The sequence below is a fragment of the Carettochelys insculpta genome, chromosome 16, assembly GCF_033958435.1.
Source record: "Carettochelys insculpta isolate YL-2023 chromosome 16, ASM3395843v1, whole genome shotgun sequence".
NCBI lineage: Eukaryota > Metazoa > Chordata > Testudines > Carettochelyidae > Carettochelys > Carettochelys insculpta.
In genome coordinates this window covers 10,803,810-10,822,783 of record NC_134152.1, presented here as the reverse complement: position 1 = coordinate 10,822,783, position 18,974 = coordinate 10,803,810, and positions in this window count along the sequence as shown.

Sequence of the window (18,974 nt, the reverse complement as noted above, 5' to 3'; positions counted from 1 at the left end):
TTTTTCTAGATAGCTCAGAACTTGTTCTTTGTCCACAGATGGCTGCCCTCCACCTTCCCATACTGCATTGTCTAGGACCGGCATGTGGAAGTTGACTTTGTCCCTGAAGAGTGAGGCAAAAAAAGCATTGAGTACTTCAGCTTTTCCTGCATCACCTGTCACTAGGTTACCTCCCTCATCCAGTAATGGCCCCACACCTTCTCTGATAACCTGTTTATTGTTCACATGCCTGTAGAAACCCTTCATGTTACTCTTCATATCCCTTGCCAGCTGCAGTTCCAATTGTGCTTTTGCTTTCCTGATTACTGCCCGGCATTCTCCAGCCATATGTTTATACTCCTCCTTAGTCAACTGTCCACATTTCCATTTCTTGTATCCATCCTTTTTGAATTTAAGCTGGCTCAGGATTTCCCTGTTAAGCCAAGCTGGTTGCCCACCATGTTTGCATTTCGTACCATGCAGCGGGATTGTTTGTTCCTGTACCTTCAATAAGACTTCTTTAAAATACTGCCAGTTCTCTTGAACTCTTTTCCCCTTCATCTTCATTTCCCAAGGGATCCTGCTCTCCCATTCTCTCAGGGATGAGAAGTCTGCTGTCCTGAAATCAAGGGTCTGTATGTTATTGCTCACCTTTCTTCCTTTTGTCCGGGTCCTGAAATCTATGATCTCATGGTCGCTGCAGCCCAGGTTTCCTCCCACTTCCATTACTTCTACTTGTTTGTGAGCAGCAGGTCAAGTTGCACACGGCCCCTGGTCAGTTCCGTCAGCACTTGTACGAAGAAGCTATCCCCAGCATTCTCCAAAAACTTCCTGGATTGTCTGTGTGCTGATGTATTGGTCTCCCAACAAATGTCCGGATGATTAAAGTCTCCCATGAGAACCAGGGCCCGTGATTTGGAAGCTTCACTTAGGTGCCTGAAGAAAGCCTCATCTGACTCGTCTCCCTGATCTGGTGGTCTATAGCAGACACCAACTACAGCATTATCTCTGTTACTTCCACCTCTAAGCTTAACGCAAAGACACTCAACTGGATTTTCTCCTTCCTCATACTGGAGCTCTGAGCAATCATACTGCTTCCTCACATAGAGCACAACTACTCCTCCTTTTCACCCCCTGCTTCTCCTTCCCAGACCCAGCTCAACAGCTGCTCTGGAGGTGGAGGACATTTGGAAAGATCTTTAAGCAGTCTGCCAAGACCCTCAACAATTTACAAAGTGCTCTGCAGAAGAGTTTGAGAACCACTGGGACAGAGAATGGAGCCGAGGAATCTAGTGGAGGTGGGGAAAGATGCCTGAATCAAAGAAAGATGCACCAGGGGCGGAAGTGTGGGGCTTGGGAAGGCATGCCAGGCATCGATCTGCTGGGGCACGCCTTTCTGTGTGTTTTGGGGAAATTTGTATGGTTGCTCCCTTCCAGTTCCAGCATTTCTGTTTCCTTCTGCAAACTCTACAGCAAATGTTGGGTAATTAAAATGTTGAACACCAGAGCTGAACTTTCATGGGCCATTAGTGGGCTGGGAACAGCCCAGAAAATGCATTTCAGTTTCAATGGTGAATTGTGGCTCATTTCCCATCTCACAGAGCAGCACCCATCTATTATTCTACTCTTCATATCAGCCCCTAGTGCTTGCTAACCTTTGCCACCCCAGCCCCTTTTCATGTGCCAAGGCTGCCTTTTCAATTCAATTTTTCACCTCAGCCTTGCAAAGTATTCTGCTTATTAAGAACATAAGAGCACAAGAACAGCCACACTGAGTCAGACCATCAAGCCCAGTATCCTGTCTTCTGACAGTGACCAATGCCAGGTGCCCCAGAGGGAATGAACAAAACAGGTAATCAAGTGATCAATTCCCTGTCACCCTCTTCCGGCCTCTTGGAAACAGAGGCTAGAGACACCCTCCATGCCCATCCTGGTTAATAGCCATTGATAGACATATCCCCCATGAATTTATCTAGCTCTTTTTTAAACTCTACTATAGTCTTGGTCTTCACAACATTCTCCGGCAAGGAGTTCCACAGGTTAACTCTGTGTTGTGTGAAAAAATATTTCCTATTGTTTGTTTTAAACCTGCTGCCTATTAATTTCAATTGGTGACCGCTAGTTCTTGTGTTGTGAGAAGGAATAAATAACAATCCCTTATCTATTTTCTCCACACCAGTCATGATTTTATAGACCTCTACATATCCCCCCTTAATTGTCTTTTTGCCAAGCTAAAAAGTCCCAGTCTTATTAGTCTCTCCTCATGTGGCAGCCATTCCACACCCTTAATCATTTTCGTTGCCCTTTTCTGAACCTTTTCCAATTCCAATATATCTTTTTTGAGATGGGGCAACCACATCTGTACCCAGTATTCCAGATGTGGATGTACCATGAAGTTATATAAAGGTCATATGACATTTTCTGCCTGATCTATTCCTTTCTTAATAACTCCCAACTTCTTCTTAGCTTTTTTGACTGCTGCTGCACACTGAGTGGATGTCTTCAGAGAACTATCCACACTGCCTCCAAGATCTCTTTCTTGAGTGGTAACAGCTAAGTCAGACCCCATAATTTTATATGTATGGTTGGGATTATACTGATTACTTTCAGTCTGCAGCTTGTCCTGCTGCAGCAGTAACTCATTGGCTAAATGTCTGCTTTCCACTGAGCCCAGAAAAGCAGTTTTGGTTTTACACTCTGTATAACTCCTCAGGTCTCTGGAAAACTACACCCTCCATCATTATTGTAGCCGCAGTGTTTGCATACCACAAATAAGTCTAGGAGCTTCTTCCTGTGGCTAGAGGGTACATTTGTCTAGTGCAGCTGGGAGGGGCACAGAAGGAAGAAACACCCCTATGTGCTGTGACAGGGTCACAGGAACATGCACCCCAGCTGCTTCCCCACAGAACACTGGGTCCAGGAAGGGGCAAGGTGAAGTGGAGAGTAACTGGACTCTTCACTCTAGCCTAGCTGGACACTGGCAAATAGAATCTTCTGAAAGCACCCAGCAATAAAGCACCCTGCACCTGAAGCAGAAGGATTATAAATTAGACTCTTACACCTAATGGACAGCAAGCATGATCTTACCCTGTATCTTTAGATGGACTGAAAGCATAGCTTAAAAGCCCCACAACAAAGACCAATCCAAGGAGGGCTTATTTCTGTTGAATTGTAAAAAACAAGAAGATTGACCATTTGGAATTTAGATGACTGTACAAAATATGATTGTATGCTAGCCAATGCTTATTGTGATTCCACTGCCTGACTCAAAAATGCCAGAGTATCTATTGACAGGAGGCAATATACAACCTCCTATTCAGTGTTTCTACTGACAGAGGACAATGTATCAGAGTGTGCCTTTATTAGGTAAATTTCTGTCTTAAGAGACCACTTCCACATATTATTTAAGTCTTCTGGGTACATTTTTATTAGAAACTAATCTCCACAGAACAATTTTGTCAGTCTTTCAAAACAGTGGCTAAAGACAAGTCTGCCTGTACAGCAAATATCTTATGGCTAGTTAATATTATTAAAGTATTTCATGATTAAATAGAGTTGTGTGATGTGTCCCCAGCAGCCTTCTCCAAATAAGAACAATTTTCTAGTTATAAAGACCTATTACTAATTCAAAGTTTATTCCAGGTTCCATTAAGTATTGTGTGAAACTTTGTGACAACCTAACTGAACACAGCTGAGACAATTTATAGTTGCATATTACACTAAACACTCAATTTAACAGACTAATGGGGGGAAGGAGTGTCCATTAATGCCAAAAGTCCATTAAATCCAAATGACTGTAATGTGTAACAATGCACTGACCTTCCCAGCCCATCATTCTCTCCTGTCCTCTGCCCCTCAACCCTCCTGCCCCATTCTTCCCCTCCCACCTCCATCTCTGGCTCCCAATTACAGGGAGAAGAGCTGCATGTTGGCCTGGCTCCTTCTGCCTTCCACGGCTCTTGGTGCACTCAGTGCTGTGGTTCTCCAGCCCTGGTGGTCCCAGATGCTCCAGGTTGGTGGTGGTGGGACACTGGTCATGAAAATATGTCTGACAAGTGTTCCTACCATGGGGAAAAGCGTAAAGATTTCAGTTTTTCAGTCAAAGAACCAGTCAAAACTCAGGAAACTTTTTGGCTTTTCACCTTATTTTTTCATTGAAATATCCCACAATTTGATCTGTTTACTAGTTCTAATATATTATGGAAACATCCTCTAGGATCTGAGGAAAAGAAGCCCTGGTGAGGGTGATACCTCCACACACTCACTCAGCTGCAGAATGACATTTGAAGGGTCCCTAGAAACCCTAGATCTGACAAGGAGAAAATTCTCTGGGCACATGAATTAAGGTAACCAGCCACAGGCTGCCTTCCCAGGACTATTTCACAGAAACAGCCAAGATTGGGCTGAGGTTGCCAGTGCTGTAACAAACAACACTGTGGAGATTCTGAACAGTGCTCCTGCCCTTAGGCAGTGGGTAACTGGCATCCTCCAGAACTTTGCAAGCCAAAATGTGGTCCGTTCTCATTGCCAGGGCAACCCAGAATTAGTAAGGCACACAGGAGGAGTAAAACCATTTTACTAGCCTCTACAATATACTGCACAGAATCTCCAACTGAGCTGCACCTTTCTGTCTCATACAAAATAGAGAAATGAAGTTACAAGTACATTTCTTGATGGAGTAAGTACAACACATGGTAGCACATGAAGTGACACGGATGACACTTGCAAAAGTGCTTAGTGATTTTGGTACCTGGATTAAACCACCTTAACAGAGGTCTGATTTTCCAAAAGCACTGACAGTCCACACTTCATCCCTTCTTGGGGCAGCCCTAAACATTAATATTTAGTTCTGCCATTCATACAGGAGACTGGACTAGAAGGCTTCTTGAGGTCCCTCCTGATTCTACCTCATGATTTGATGATTGTTAGGTAACCGCCCTCCTAAATCACTTCACATGCCCTATTGTATGTGGCATATTGGAGCATTATAAAATACATCAGATAAATTCTCCTTTCTACAATCTTGCCCAGTTTATGGTGTGTGTTCACACATGCATGTACACTCTCTGAACCTGGAACATATGTGGAAAAGAAAAAAAAAAGAATGTGCCCCGCCTTTTCCTCAGTCTCACATTGGAGGCTCTAGCAGTTTTTTTATAATAAGCTTAGGGAAAAATAAAATCCATAAAGGAGGATCACACACAGCTGCAGAAGTCAGGCCCTGCACAAGTAAGTACGCAAGTCCTGCTACAGAGCCAAGAAACAGCCAAGGAAAAAAAATGAATTGTCAACTGGATGACAGTACTTAAGAGAATCCTCCTGAAGCTGGACATCTGGCTGCTTCAGATGCCAACCTTAAATCAGGAGTCAGCATAATGCTGGTGTAGAGACAGGAGGGCAAAATAAGAGCAAGTTTTATGCTGCCAAGGACCAGAGGGGTGCGAAGTGAAGTGAATACCGCAAGTGTAGGCAGTTGGCATGGTCCTTTAAATGCATTCCCGTAGTGAGTCAGTATGACCTCCTGCAGACCCGGAGGCAGGGGAGGCTATGTAGAGGCCCTGGTGGGTGGGGCCGGAGTCAGGAGACCAGAGGCCCGCCCCTCAGAGGGCGGGGCCAAGGGCTAGAAGAGCCAAAGGCGGGACTCAGGACCCATTTGGGCCTGGGCCTCCAGGCAGGGAGGACGTGCCTGCACGAGCTTCTCGGCACCAAAGGAAGAGGGCCTGCGGCCGCCCGGCCAGGCCGGAGGAGCAGGCCCCCAGAGGCTCCAAGCAACCCCGGGTCCATGTGCCCCAAGGAGACTACCCGGACTTCCCAGACCTACCAGGACCTTCACGCCGGCGGAGACCCCCCGCCTTGGAAGAGGCCCCAGGAGCGGGCTGCCCCAGAGTCCCGGCGGATCCTTACAGCACTCAGACCCAGGATCGCCTTGCGTCTCCTGTATTGCCGCCACCTGACTACCCTAACGACATTGTTATGGACGACTGGCCGGAGCCCCTGAGGGTGGATGACCCGGAGGAGACCGACCTAGGGGGACCCCTCGACCAGATGGACTGGGACCTTCTGCCAGCAGAGGGTGAGGTAGGAAGTGGCCCGGGGAATGACGTTCACGAACCCATGGCAGTGTGTTGCGGTCTGGATCCCCACTGCTGGGGTGGTGTGTGAGTGACCCCCAGGGCCCCGGGCCGGGTTGCAGTGGAGTGGGAGGGCCTGCGACGCCCGACGCCCTACCCCCCTCCCTGACAGGGCCAGCCTGTGCTGGGCCTGCGCTTAAACCCCTTGTGTTGCTGCCCCACCCCAAACTGAGGGCTGGGCTTGTGTTTAAACCCTTGAGTTGCTGCCCTGCCCCAAACTGAGGGCTGGGCTTGTGGTTACACCTTGTGTTGCTGCCCCGCCCCAAACTGAGGGCTGGGCCTGTGGTTGTACCTTGTGTTACTGCCCCGCCCAAACTGAGGGCTGGGCCCAGAACTGTGCTGGTACTTGGGGACTGCTGCCCTACCCTGAACTGAGGGCCGGGCCTAGAATGGTACTATTACCTGTGAACTGCTGCCCTGCCCTGGACTGAGGGCTGGGCCCAGAACTATACTACTCTTGTAAACTGCGGCCCTGCCCTAGGTTGAGGGCTGGGGCCTGCATGGTGTTGCAGCGGTGAGCCGCTGACCACCCGAACTGAGTACGGGCTGGTGTTCTAACCCCTTTTTGCTGCCGCCCGCCCTAGGCCAAGGGGCTGGGCGTCTCTGGACGTGTTACAATTCCTCAAACCCAGGCATAAATTGTGTCATGAGAATGCCTAATCAGTGCATGGAAACGTGCTGCTGTGACAACTCTGAACTTCATGAGCAAAGGAATCCAGGCCCTTTCTGATGCCTGGGGATAAGCAAAACGGCATCTGAGTGCTGGGATAGGCATAAAGAAGCCAGAAACATTTAACTTCTTCCTTGCCAGTCAGCAGCAACTGCTTTTTCACATGCCAGCTGTTCATCTGTTTGTTCTTCTGATAGGACATGAGTCAGCAAAATAAAAAAAAGGACAAAAATGCCATATTTTATCATCATACTACTTATGCTTCTTATGATTCACCTGATTTGTTTTAGGTAGAAGGGTGCTTTTTGAAGGAACTCTGTCTACATGGCTATTTCACATTTTGAAAGCAGCATTTTTGACATGGCGAGTGGCTATCATTATGAAAATGAGGTGCTGAATATTCATATCATTGCCTCATTAGCATTTTTGATCCACCACATTTACAAGGGGGGGCAATGTAGATGCAGTCATGGTGTGTGATGCTCATTAGAGTTCAATGATAATAAAGTGATGGTGGCTGGACTTGTGGTTAAGGAACAGGCCTTTTTTTTTTTGGACACACTGAGTTCAATTCCACATCCTGTCTTGGAATTCTGATGTGATCCTAAACAAGTCAGTTGGTCTGCATGCTTTGATTCCTTAGCTGTGCTGCTTTACTGCCCCATGGGAGTACTGGGGGAAAATACTTAATCATAGGGCTGAAAGATACCTCATGATAGGGAATGCCTCAATACAATGGTAAAGGGGGCATATGTAAAAAGTATTCTCATCTAGAAAGGTAGAGAGTTCCCTGCTTGCCCAGAATTATGTTTCTTTGAGTTATTTTCATCTCCTTTTCCATCGCCCTTAGGAGGGGGTCCCTGACCACAATCACCCATCTCCTCCTCTTGGGAGTGGTGGCTGTTGAACCCTGATCCCTGGGATAATGCATCCCATGACTTGTGGTCAGTGAAGTCTCCAGCTGATCCCTTCCCTCAGCGGTCTCTTCCAAAGCATTATCTATCATAGGATCTACACAGAGAGACTGGAAACATTTACTTACCTTTATCTGGTTTGGTGATACTCCCCAAGTTGTCTTTCTTTCCTGGAGGTCACATGCTGCCAATTTTTTTGCTTATTCTGCAGTGCCTTCTCCAGTTCCTCTGCATGCTGTGCCTGCAGTATCACCTGGTGACTTCTATCCAGAATGTGTTCATCTTCTCTGATGGAACACAGGGTTGATACCTGGGCCTCTAATATTCTCCTCCAATATAGAGACCAGTTTGCACTTTGTGCAGACAAAGTCACTTCTATCCCCTGAGAGGAAGACAAACATGGCACATCCTGTGCAGGTCACAACAGCTGATCTTTCATAATCCATGCTGTCTTTGTTCAGAGAAACTCCTCAGTTGTACTTACCGTGTCTTGAAGCAGAGAACAGAGAGGAACAGAAAGAGAGAGAAATACACAACTTTTTTTAGGCTCGCTGAACCTCCAGGCTAACTCCCTTTGTTAGTGGCTTTGTCCACGGCTCACTTGGCTCACTCTGGCCGTGTCTACACATGCACACTACTTCGAAGTAGCGGCGCCAACTTTGAAATAGCGCACGTCACGGCTACATGTGTTGGGCGCTATTTCGAAGTTGAAATCGACTTTAGGCGGCCAGACGTCGAAGTCGCTAACCCCATGAGGGGATGGGAATAGCGCCATACTTCGAAGCTGAACGTCGAAGTAGGGCACGTGTAGACGATCTGCGTCCCACAACATCGAAATAGTGGGGTCCGCCATGGCAGCCATCGGCTGAGGGGTTGAGAGACGCTCTCTATCCAGCCCCTGCGGGGCTCTATGGTCACTGTGTGCAGCAGCCCTTAGCCCAGGGCTTCTGGCTACTGCTGCTGCAGCTGGGGATCCATGCTGCATGCACAGGGTCTGCAACCAGTTGTCGGCTCTGTGGATCTTGTGCTGTTTAGTGCAACTGTGTCTGGGAGGGGCCCTTTAAGGGAGCGGCTTGCTGTTGAGTCCGCCCTGTGACCCTGTCTGCAGCTGTTCCTGGCACCCTTATTTCAATGTGTGCTACTTTGGCGTGTAGACGTTAACTCGCAGCGCCTATTTCGATGTGGTGCTGCCCAATGTTGAAGTTGAACGTCGACATTGCCAGCCCTGGAGGACATGTAGATGTTATTAATCAAAATAGACTATTTCGATGTCGCTACATCGAAATAAGCTATTTCGATGTAGCATGCACGTGTAGACGTAGCCTCTGGCTGCTGGTTTTACAAATCTGTAGCAGGTGATCCATCTCAAAGCCTCAGCTGCAAGCCAATCAGCTGCAGCCTTAACTGTAAACCAGTCAACCACTCAATGTCCTCCTGGAACAAAGCACTCCAAATTGACGTTTTTTTCAAACAGTCACACTTTTCAAACTGATGAACATGGCCAGCCTTAGGAAGTTGCCTAATGTCTGGAGGGCCAAATGAAGACATGCTGATTCACGAGTAGCAGCTTACACCACACCTAGTGCCAGTGACTTAGGTGGTAGAACACATAGGCTATGTCGACACGTGCCCCAAATTTCGAAATGGCCACACAAAGGGCCATTTCGAAGTTTACTAATGAAGCGCTGAAATGCATATTCAGCGCTTCATTAGCATGCGGGCGGCAGCGGCGCTTCGAAATTGACGCGCCTCGCCGCCGCGCGTCTCGTCCAGACGGGGCTCCTTTTCGAAAGGACCCTGCCTACTTTGAAGTCCCCTTATTATGGGAATAAGGGGACTTCAAAGTAGGCAGGGTCCTTTCAAAAAGGAGCCCCGTCTGGACGAGACGCGCGGCGGCGAGGCGCGTCAATTTCGAAGCGCCGCTGCCGCCCGCATGCTAATGAAGCGCTGAATATGCATTTCAGCGCTTCATTAGTAAACTTTGAAATGGCCATTTGTGTGGCCATTTCAAAGTTTGGGGCACTTGTAGACACGGCCATAGGCTGTGGCCACACTAGCAATGCACAACAGCAATTCCATTCAAAGCTAACCATTAATTGTTCACAACAAGACATGTCTCCATCTATTTACAAGGAAGAGGATGAGGGGTAAACTCCATAATGGGGAGGGTGGGGGGCCAACTATTTACAAGGGGGGTGGGAGTCATCCCTCGTCTGTAGGGGTGGGGGGACAGGAACCATGGTGGCCCCTGGCTATGACTGCCACAGGTTCCAGGGCCCCCTGTGGGGCTGGGACAGCACAAGGAGCACCGGTAGCTATGGGCACACTGGGGGTGTGGCAGCCTCAGACTCATTGTGGGGGGTGGCGGGGGCTGGTGGAGCCATGGCCACTATTGTACATTATTTCAATGTGTATTGAACGTAAGAACATGACATAAGACTAGCCTAGAATTATCTAGTCCAGTATCCTATCATATGACAGTGGCCAATGCCAGGCGCTTCACAGGGCATGAACAGAACAGGTAGTCATCAAGGCTATGTCTACACTAGCCCCCCCGCTTTCAAAAGGGGGATGCTAATGCTAATTGAGGTGGTGCAATGAATATGCAGCACCTCATTAGCATAATGGTGGCTGCAGCATTTGGAAAGTGCTGCTTTTGATCGTGTGTGGCTTGTCTACATGTGGTCCTTTTCAAAAGGACCCTGCACACTTTGAAATGCCCTTATTCCTATAACCAAAATCGCAGTGCCTCGTTAGCATATCCCGAAGTGTCTCATTAGTATCCCCCTTTCAAAGGGGTTGGGGGGGGGCTAGTGTAGACATAGCCCAAATGAAACATCGCCTGTTGAAGATGACTTAGTATGAGTAGTCCTTTAGCCATTAGAGAACCGCCCAATGAAGTCAATGGGTTACTTTGCCAAGTAGAATCTTAGGACTGAATTCTTTATCATTCCTGCTGAAGTTAAATATGATGAGGACTTTGAAAAACATGGACTTTTTGTTTACTGAGGTTAAATTAATCACAACAAACAGGGCTACGTGAAATTTAATATTTCAGTTCACATAGATGTCAGCTAGCTTTGTCCTTAACTTTGATTCAGATGTTTTCACAATCACCAAGTTTAATTTCTGTTTGAATACAGAACTCAGAATGAATTAGTCAGGTTATGTTCAGCTCCAGAATACTACCTCATTAATTTGAGTTTCATTCCACTGAGAACTTGACAAAAAATAAAACAAAACAAACCCTGTAGAAGAAAGAAGCATTCTTGTTTAGAAGCAGCAAAACCTCATGATTTGATAAAAACTGCTTCATAGTGAACTTTAACTTGTTCTATTTTGAGGTTCATGTTTAAACTTGCAGCCTTTCTTCAGTTTTAGGTTTCAAATTTTATGCTTCATGCAGCAATTGTCACAAAGCCACAATAACTGCTATTTCAAAATCTGAATAAATCACATCACAATATCAAATAAATGTTACTAGATTTACTTAAAAAGAAGTGAAATGTTCAGAACCATAAAATAGTCATACAGATATAGAATGCAAATCAAAAATATTTTCTGAGTTGTACAGAAACTTGAATAACAGAAATTGACAGTTCAACCCAGTTGAGGTTTAGCTTTAAAGAAGGACAGTTATAGCTTTTACTTTTTAACTGAAGTGTGAACCCCACTGAAATAATGCCACTAAATAAAAATGAATGACCACTAAATGTTATTGGATTCTATTGATTTAACAATACCTATTGTTTTTAGAAGTTCATGTTTACAGTCTGATACCACCATGAATAAGACCTAGAGGTCGTTGTGTACCTTATAACCATTCTTCAATTTCAAAGAAAAGTCATAGCCTTTGATGAGAAAGCTAATCTGACCCTTTCTGTTGAGAGAAATAAAATGAATGCAAAACCTTCAAGAACAGCTTCTAAAATTCAGGATAAAGGATTAGGTAAGCAGGGGAGCAGACAGCCATGCTGGAATCTTGGGCAAGGCGTGGGAGAACCCTGGCTCCATGCTCCTGGAATGGGCAGGGCAGAATGGGGTAAAGGGACTTTGAAGTACCCTGGACATTTCGGGTGAGAATTTGCTTAATGAAGTGCTCCATATGCACCGCAGCACTTCATTAATAAACTCCCAACACCCTACTTACCATCCTCCCTTTGAAGTAGGGAGGTAGTGTAGACAAGCCCTAAGTTGCCTATGCAACAGGCATTATATGATGAACAGAGGCAACCCAGATAATTTGCTTCACCATGACATATATTATACAATGTTAAAAAAATAGTGGAAAATATTCCCAGTTGATTGGCCCAAGGTTATACTTCAAATCTATATCCAGTTCACAATACCAGACCTGTATATTAAATGAGCTGTGTCTTTACCTATCCATATTAACATTTCAGCATCACAGCTAATTTCAAGACTGCTGTTCTGAGAGCTTAGTTAGAGAGAGAAAGTGTCTGGAAATGGAAATTTTTAGCTGGACATTTATTACCCCAGAGCAGCAGGTTTGCAGTGAAGACTGGGCAAAGCTCATCTCTTTAACATGACAAAATTATGTTTGTAGCCCTTGATAGTTCAGTCTTCAGATCACAAGATATGTGCACAGCAATTAAATCTGTATGCAGCTTTCTTCTGAAAGATTTCACCACACTGTGCTGCAAAACCACTGATTTAAATTAGCTCCCTAAGGCTCAACATGGAAAGCCATAATCACAGGCTGAACTTTAACTTTTGTTTTCCTACACAATGACCATCACATTCCCCTCATTATTGGACTATTAAATTTTAATACTGCTATCTCACATGTAGTCTTCATCATCTGTCACATTAGGTCAGCTGAGCTGTGTGTTTGCCCTTCTTTTTGCCCCATGGAAGCTATGCAGATTACATTTAAAGTAGAAATTGTAATATATCTATATATCCCCCAAAATTTGGGGAGTAAGGGCACTTTGAAGTTGCTGTGGAGAGAATTAGACTAATGAGGTGCTACATATTCATGGCAGCACTTAATTAGTATTCTCTAATCTGGCTGGTTATCATGCCCCCTTCAGAGAAGTGGGCAAGTGTAGACAAATATATATATTTATTTTGTGGCAAGGTGAGGAAAAGACAGGAGTGAAAACAGCAGAGATGGAGCTGATAATGAAAGTGGGAGCAGCTGAGGAGTAGGCCACCCTAAATCAATTGGGGCCAGCTGATCCCACTCAGGGCTGCCTTTATAAGCCCTTCTCCAAGCAGAGCAGTGGGAGGGTAGTTAAGAAGAGTTTGAAAGGTGAGTGAGGAGAGGGAAGGAGACTTGGAGGAACATTAGTGACTGCAAAAGAGAAGAGGAGCTTCAGCAAGCTGCAGGGGCTGGACTGCCCCAGTCTAGGGGAGGCTTGAAGGTCAACCAGAGATTGTGGGGAACTGGTCAGCTGGAGGAGCCAAACAAGGAGGGGACTTGCTGCTATGGCTACCACAAGTGGAAGGAGGTACTGGGGGAATCATCTGGGGAAGTGGCTCAGGGAGAGGAGCTGTAGGGGGCAAGGATGAAGGAGTCAGCCTCTCTGGTAGTGGCTATCCAGGGTCCCTGGGCTGGAACTTGGAAGGAGTGGGTGGGGACTAGGCACTCCCCAGAGTGCCCCTGCCCCAAGCAAGGGTAATGGGGTTCATACACTGGGGCCAGTGGCCTGAAAGGAGGACCTGGGGCCTAGGAATGAGACTGACTCTGCTACTATAATAGATATTGCACACATACACACCCACTTTCCTTTGTCTACAGGTGTTAACAGGTATGAAGAAAATCCTATTAATTAGAGTTAAACAAACTGGATCAACTAATTAAGCTGTTTAAAAAGTAAAAGTTTGGTTTTGATGACCTTTACAAAAAGTTTGATCATTACAGATAACTAATCTCTACCTGATCTAAGTCTCTTTTTGTGGCTCTAGCCTGCCACCCACACTCATCATCCATTACCATTACTGCCATCTGAGATTTTATGAATAGTGAAATTGCTTTACCACAGCAGTACAGTAACAAGCCTTTCAGTAGGCCTTTAGTAAGGGTTGGCCTTGACTTGCAGAGCCTGAGCTTGTGCTGTGCAGAGAAGAGCAGTTTGCAAGATGCGAATGGGGGGAGTTCCCTGCCAGGTGAGCCTTCAAGGGCTGAATAGACTGGAGGCAAGGCTTTGAGCCAGGCCTGACCAGCCAGCAGCTCTCCCTATAAGAAGGGAGCTCCCAGCGAACAAGGGGTGAACAGCGAACAAGGAAGGGAGTTTGCCTCTGGGAGTTTGCCGAGGGAGGAGCCCTCTGTGTGTGTGTGTGTGTGTGTGTGTGTGTGTGTTTTGTCCTTTTCAGGTATGGTGTTCCACCTGTGCCCTGCAAGGCAGCACTACCAGGAAAAGAAGTCTCTGAAGAAAAGAGCCTGAAGAGCGATGGGGGAAGGTGGACTTGGGGGCACTGAGAGCAGCTGGGGGGAGAGGGGCCAGTGCAGTGAGGAGGGTGGACATGGGAGCAGATGCGGGGGGGGGGGTAGTGAGTTGGGGAGGGTCCTATGGTGATGGTAGCTGAGGGGGGAGGGAGGCAAAAGGTAGGGAGGAGGGTCCCGGGGATATGAGGTCATGGCTCCGCAGGGAGCTATGGTGACAGGGAGGTATGAAGTAGTAGGATGCTTAACCACATTCTCCACACCCCACTGCCTTGTGGGTTATCCTGGGAAGGAGAGAGGCTAAGGGAGTAAACCCTGAGAGAAAATCTGGAGTGGAGTCTGAAGGCGGTTCGGTATCAACTTCTGGCACTGTCCCGGCAACTCCTGCAGCTGAGCTGGTACCAGATGTGGAGGTTATCCTCTCCTTTGGACTATATCAGTAAAGCTGAGAGGGGGACACTGGTGTCTGGGCAGCCCAGAGTCTCCATAACAAATGCCCAGGCTTGCGCCCGGAGAGGTACTCCGGCATCGCTGAACAGCATTGCATCAACATGGGAGGCAACAGTTACTGGTTATAAGCTCTTGCTTGATTGCCGTAGAGAACGAGCGCCAGGGGTTGCCTTCGACAGTGGGAGGGATCCTCGCATCTCACTGGACAGTCACCGCCCGCCTCAAGCTGGGCAGCCCCCAGCCAATAGGGTACTGTCCTGCCACAGTTCACCTGCCTCGCTGGGTGCGTGAGGCTTAAGGTTCCTGAACCTGACAAGTGACTGAAATTTGGGCACCAGGCAAACCAATAAGAAAATCAACAAGAAACATCAACAATTCAAGCTTGCTTGATGGAATGTGCGGACCATGCTGACCGGCTTGACTGAAGATCTTCAGGCCATCAGTGACACCCGAAAGACCACTGTCCTCAGTGAGGAACTGAAGAGGCTCCGAGTTGATATCGCTGCACTGCAAGAGACGTGACTCACAGATTCGGGATCTCTAAAGGAAAAGGACTACACCTTTTTCTGGCATGGTAAAGCCCAAGAAGAACCCAGAGAGCATGGTGTTGGCTTTGCTGTCAGAAACCACCTTCTACAAATGGTGGATTTAGTCATGGGCAGATCAGAAAAACTTCTTCGGATCACACTTCAAACTTGCGCCGGTCCTGTCCACCTGATCAGCGCTTATGCCCCAACCCTGTACGCCACACCAGAAGTAAAAGACAAGTTCTACGACGTGCTTAGCGCTGCTGTAGCGCAAATACCTGCTTGTGAACAACTGTACCTCTTGGGTGACTTCAATGCAAGAGTTGGAGCTGATTGGGCCTCATGGCCTTCCTGCTTAGGACACTTTGGTGTGGGAAAAATGAATGACAATAGACAGCGTGTCCTTGAACTGTGCACGTACCACAATCTGTGCATCACAAATACATTCTTCCAAACAAAGCCACAGCACAGATTGTCGTGGAGACATCCACGCTCAAAGCACTGGCATCAACTAGATGTGGTCATCACCAGGCTTAATAATGTCAAACGTCCTTCTGACACGCAGCTATCATAGTGCTGACTGTGATACAGATCACTCGCTAGTTTGCTCCAAGCTCAAGCTGAGACCCAAGAAGCTGTACTGCTCTAAACTTGCTGGAAGGCCCCGCATTGATGCCAGAAAGATGGCAAACTCGGAGAAAGCTGAAAAGTTCAGAGACACCCTCCAGGAAAATCTGCGCAGCGGCCCTGGGGTGTCGATGCGACATCCAAATGGCAACATCTGAGGGATACAGTTTACAACTGTGGAAGTATAACATTGTATAAGTATAACGCTGTATAAGGGGACATGCTGGATACATTGTATATGAGAGGGCATGCCAAAACATGTTACAAAGTATCTGAGGGAGCACACCTAGGGACAGTTAGCTTTTGAATGGAGAAGCAATTAAGATGGAGCCAGCGTGTCTAAGAAGCAGGCATCAGAATGGAAGGTGTGAAGGGCAATTAGTTAAGTTAACTGGAAGCTGTTAAAGGAGATTAAGGGTGGCAGGTAATTGAAGATACGTGACTGGTCTCAGGGATCTCAAAGGGTGGTGACTAAACTCTTTTTTTTTTCTCCTTTGTCTGTAACTTGTTCTCCAAAAAACTGTATAAATTAAGAGACAAGCCCCACTCGGGGGGGCTCACTTCTAAATGTATTAGCAGAGCGGCTTTGCTAATAAAACAGAGTGGTCTGATAAATTGTGAGTCTGAGTAACTTTGACACAACATGGCCTAGTCAGTGTTTGGAAGAAGAGCTAGAAACACAAATGACTGGTTCAAAGTTAACTCTGAGATGATTCCAGTCACTGGACAAAAAGCATGCTGCACTCCTGGAGTACAAACGCTCACCGAGCCAGAGTACCCAGGAAGCACTTAGAGAGGCCAGAAGAACAGTACAGCAGACAGCCAGGCACTGTGCCAACAACCACTGGCTCCAGCTATGCAGCAGCATTCAGACCTGTGCCAACTTTGGTAATCTCAGAGGAATGTACGAGGGTATGAAGATATTAGGACCCACCCAGAACAAGATGGCACCTCTGAAATCCAAATCTGGTGAAGTCATTGCTGACAAAGCCAAACAGATGGAGCGCTGGGTTGAGCACTACTCCGAGCTGTATTCACACAAGAATGTTGTGGTTGACGCAGCCCTCAATGCTGTTGAGCTCCTACCAGTAATGGACGAACTGGATCGAGAACCAACTGGATGAACTGAAGACAGCCATCGACAGCATTGCAGCTGGAAAGGCCCCTGGTCAGGATGGTATACCACCACAGGTAATCAAATGTGCCGTGGACACACTCCTGGAACCCCTGCATGAGCTGCTGTGCCTGTGCTGGAAAGAGGGTGAGGCTCCACAGGATATGCGCGACGCTAACATTGTAACGTTGTATAAGAACAAAGAAGACAGAAGCGACTGCAACAACTACCGTGGAATCTCCCTCCTAAGCATCACTGGTAAACTGTTCACGTCATCCTTGGCAGACTCCAGAAGATTGCTGAGTGTGTACCCCGAATCGCAGTGTGGATTCCGCGCAGAGAGGTCTACCGTTGACATGGTCTTCTCTGTAAGGCAGCTGCAGGAAAAGTGCAGGGAGCAGAAAAAGCCACTCTACATAGCCTTCATCGACTTGACCAAGGCTTTTGACTTGGTCAGCAGGGATGGTCTGTTCAAACTGCTCCACAAGATAGGCTGTCCTCCACGGTTACTCAAGATGATCCAGTCGTTCCACAAAAACATGAGGAACCATCCAATATGATGGTGCATTATCTGATGCTTTCAGAATCAGGAGCGGCGTCAAACAAGGATGCGTCCTTGCTCCGACATTGTTTGGGATCTTCTTTACACTCCTCCTGAAGCATGCCTTTGGATCTTCAACAGAGGGCATCTTGCTGCACACAAGCTCTGATGGGAAACTGTTTAACCTTGCAAGGCTGAAAGCTAAGTCTAAGGTGCGGGAAGTCCTCATCAGAGACATGCTGTTCGCAGACTATGCTGCTGTAGTGTCTCACACAGAAGACCAGCTTCAAAAACTGCTGGATCAGTTCTCCAAAGCGTGCAAGGACTTTGGGCTTACCATCAGCCTAAAGAAGATGAACGTACTCTGTCAGGATGTTGCTGAATCCCCATCAATCAGCATTGACAACTATACGTGAGAGGTTGTCCACGAGTTCATTTACCTCGGGTCCACCATCACTGACACACTGAGCTAAATAGGAGGATCGGAAAAGCAGCCACAACTCTGTCCAGACTCAGCAAGAGTGTGGAATAACAAGCTGTACACTCACACCAAAATGCAATTCTACAGAGCCTGTATCCTCAGCACCCTCCTTTAGGGCAGCGAGACTTGGACCCTGTATGCCCGCCAGGAAAAGATGCTGAACGTCTTCCACTTGCGCTGCCTCAGGCGCATCCTTGGAATATCATGGAAGGACAGAGTGACCAACACAGCCATCCTTGAGCAAGCTGGAATCCCAACCATGCACACCCTCCTCAGGCAGCATTGACTCTGCTGGCTTGGCCACGTCCACAGGATGAACAATGGAAGGATTCCAAAAGATATCCTGTATGGTGAGCTAGCCTCTAGCAAAAGACCTCCCCCCCCCAGTTGCATTACAAAGATGCCTGCAAGAGAGACCTCAGAGGTAGACATTGAGCTGGACAACTGGGAAGATCTAGCAGACGACCGCAGCAGATGGAGGCAGGGGTTACACAAGGGCCATCAGAAAGGTGAGTTGAAGATCAGACCGCTAGCAGAGGAGAAGCGAGCGCACAGAAAGCACAATAAGGACTTGCCAGACACCTACTAAATCTGCAAGAGATGCAGCAAGGACTGTCACTCTCATGTGGGTCTTTATAGTCACAATAGACGCTGTAAATGAAGTCCTCAACTGAAACTTTAAAGGGCGTGATCCATAGTCTATGCAGACTGAAGGATGCCTACTACTGGCCTTGCTTTGGGTGGGGTGGAGTCAATGACCTCCTGAGGCCTCTTCCTGCCCTAGGGTTCTGACTTAGTCTGCAAGGGAAAGTTGCTTTCTAATCTCCACCTGTCTATCTTCTTGCATAAAGGTTTACACCTTTTCAAATCTTAGACTTTAATTCTGAATATTCTTAATCTTAAAGTGTCCTGTTATTTTTAAATCTTGCTAAGCTCTGAGCATGTATGATATTTTGACAGTGAGTCCCTCAGGCTAATTAAGTGGAAAAGTGTTTGTCACCTTTAAAAGTGAAACCTTCATTTTCATTGGACATTGACAAAGGTATTGCAAGGCACTAGATTAATACATGACCTGGTTAGTCCTGCTGGAGTGGCTGCTAGACTTAAACCTCAGCCTCCCGGGAGAGAGAC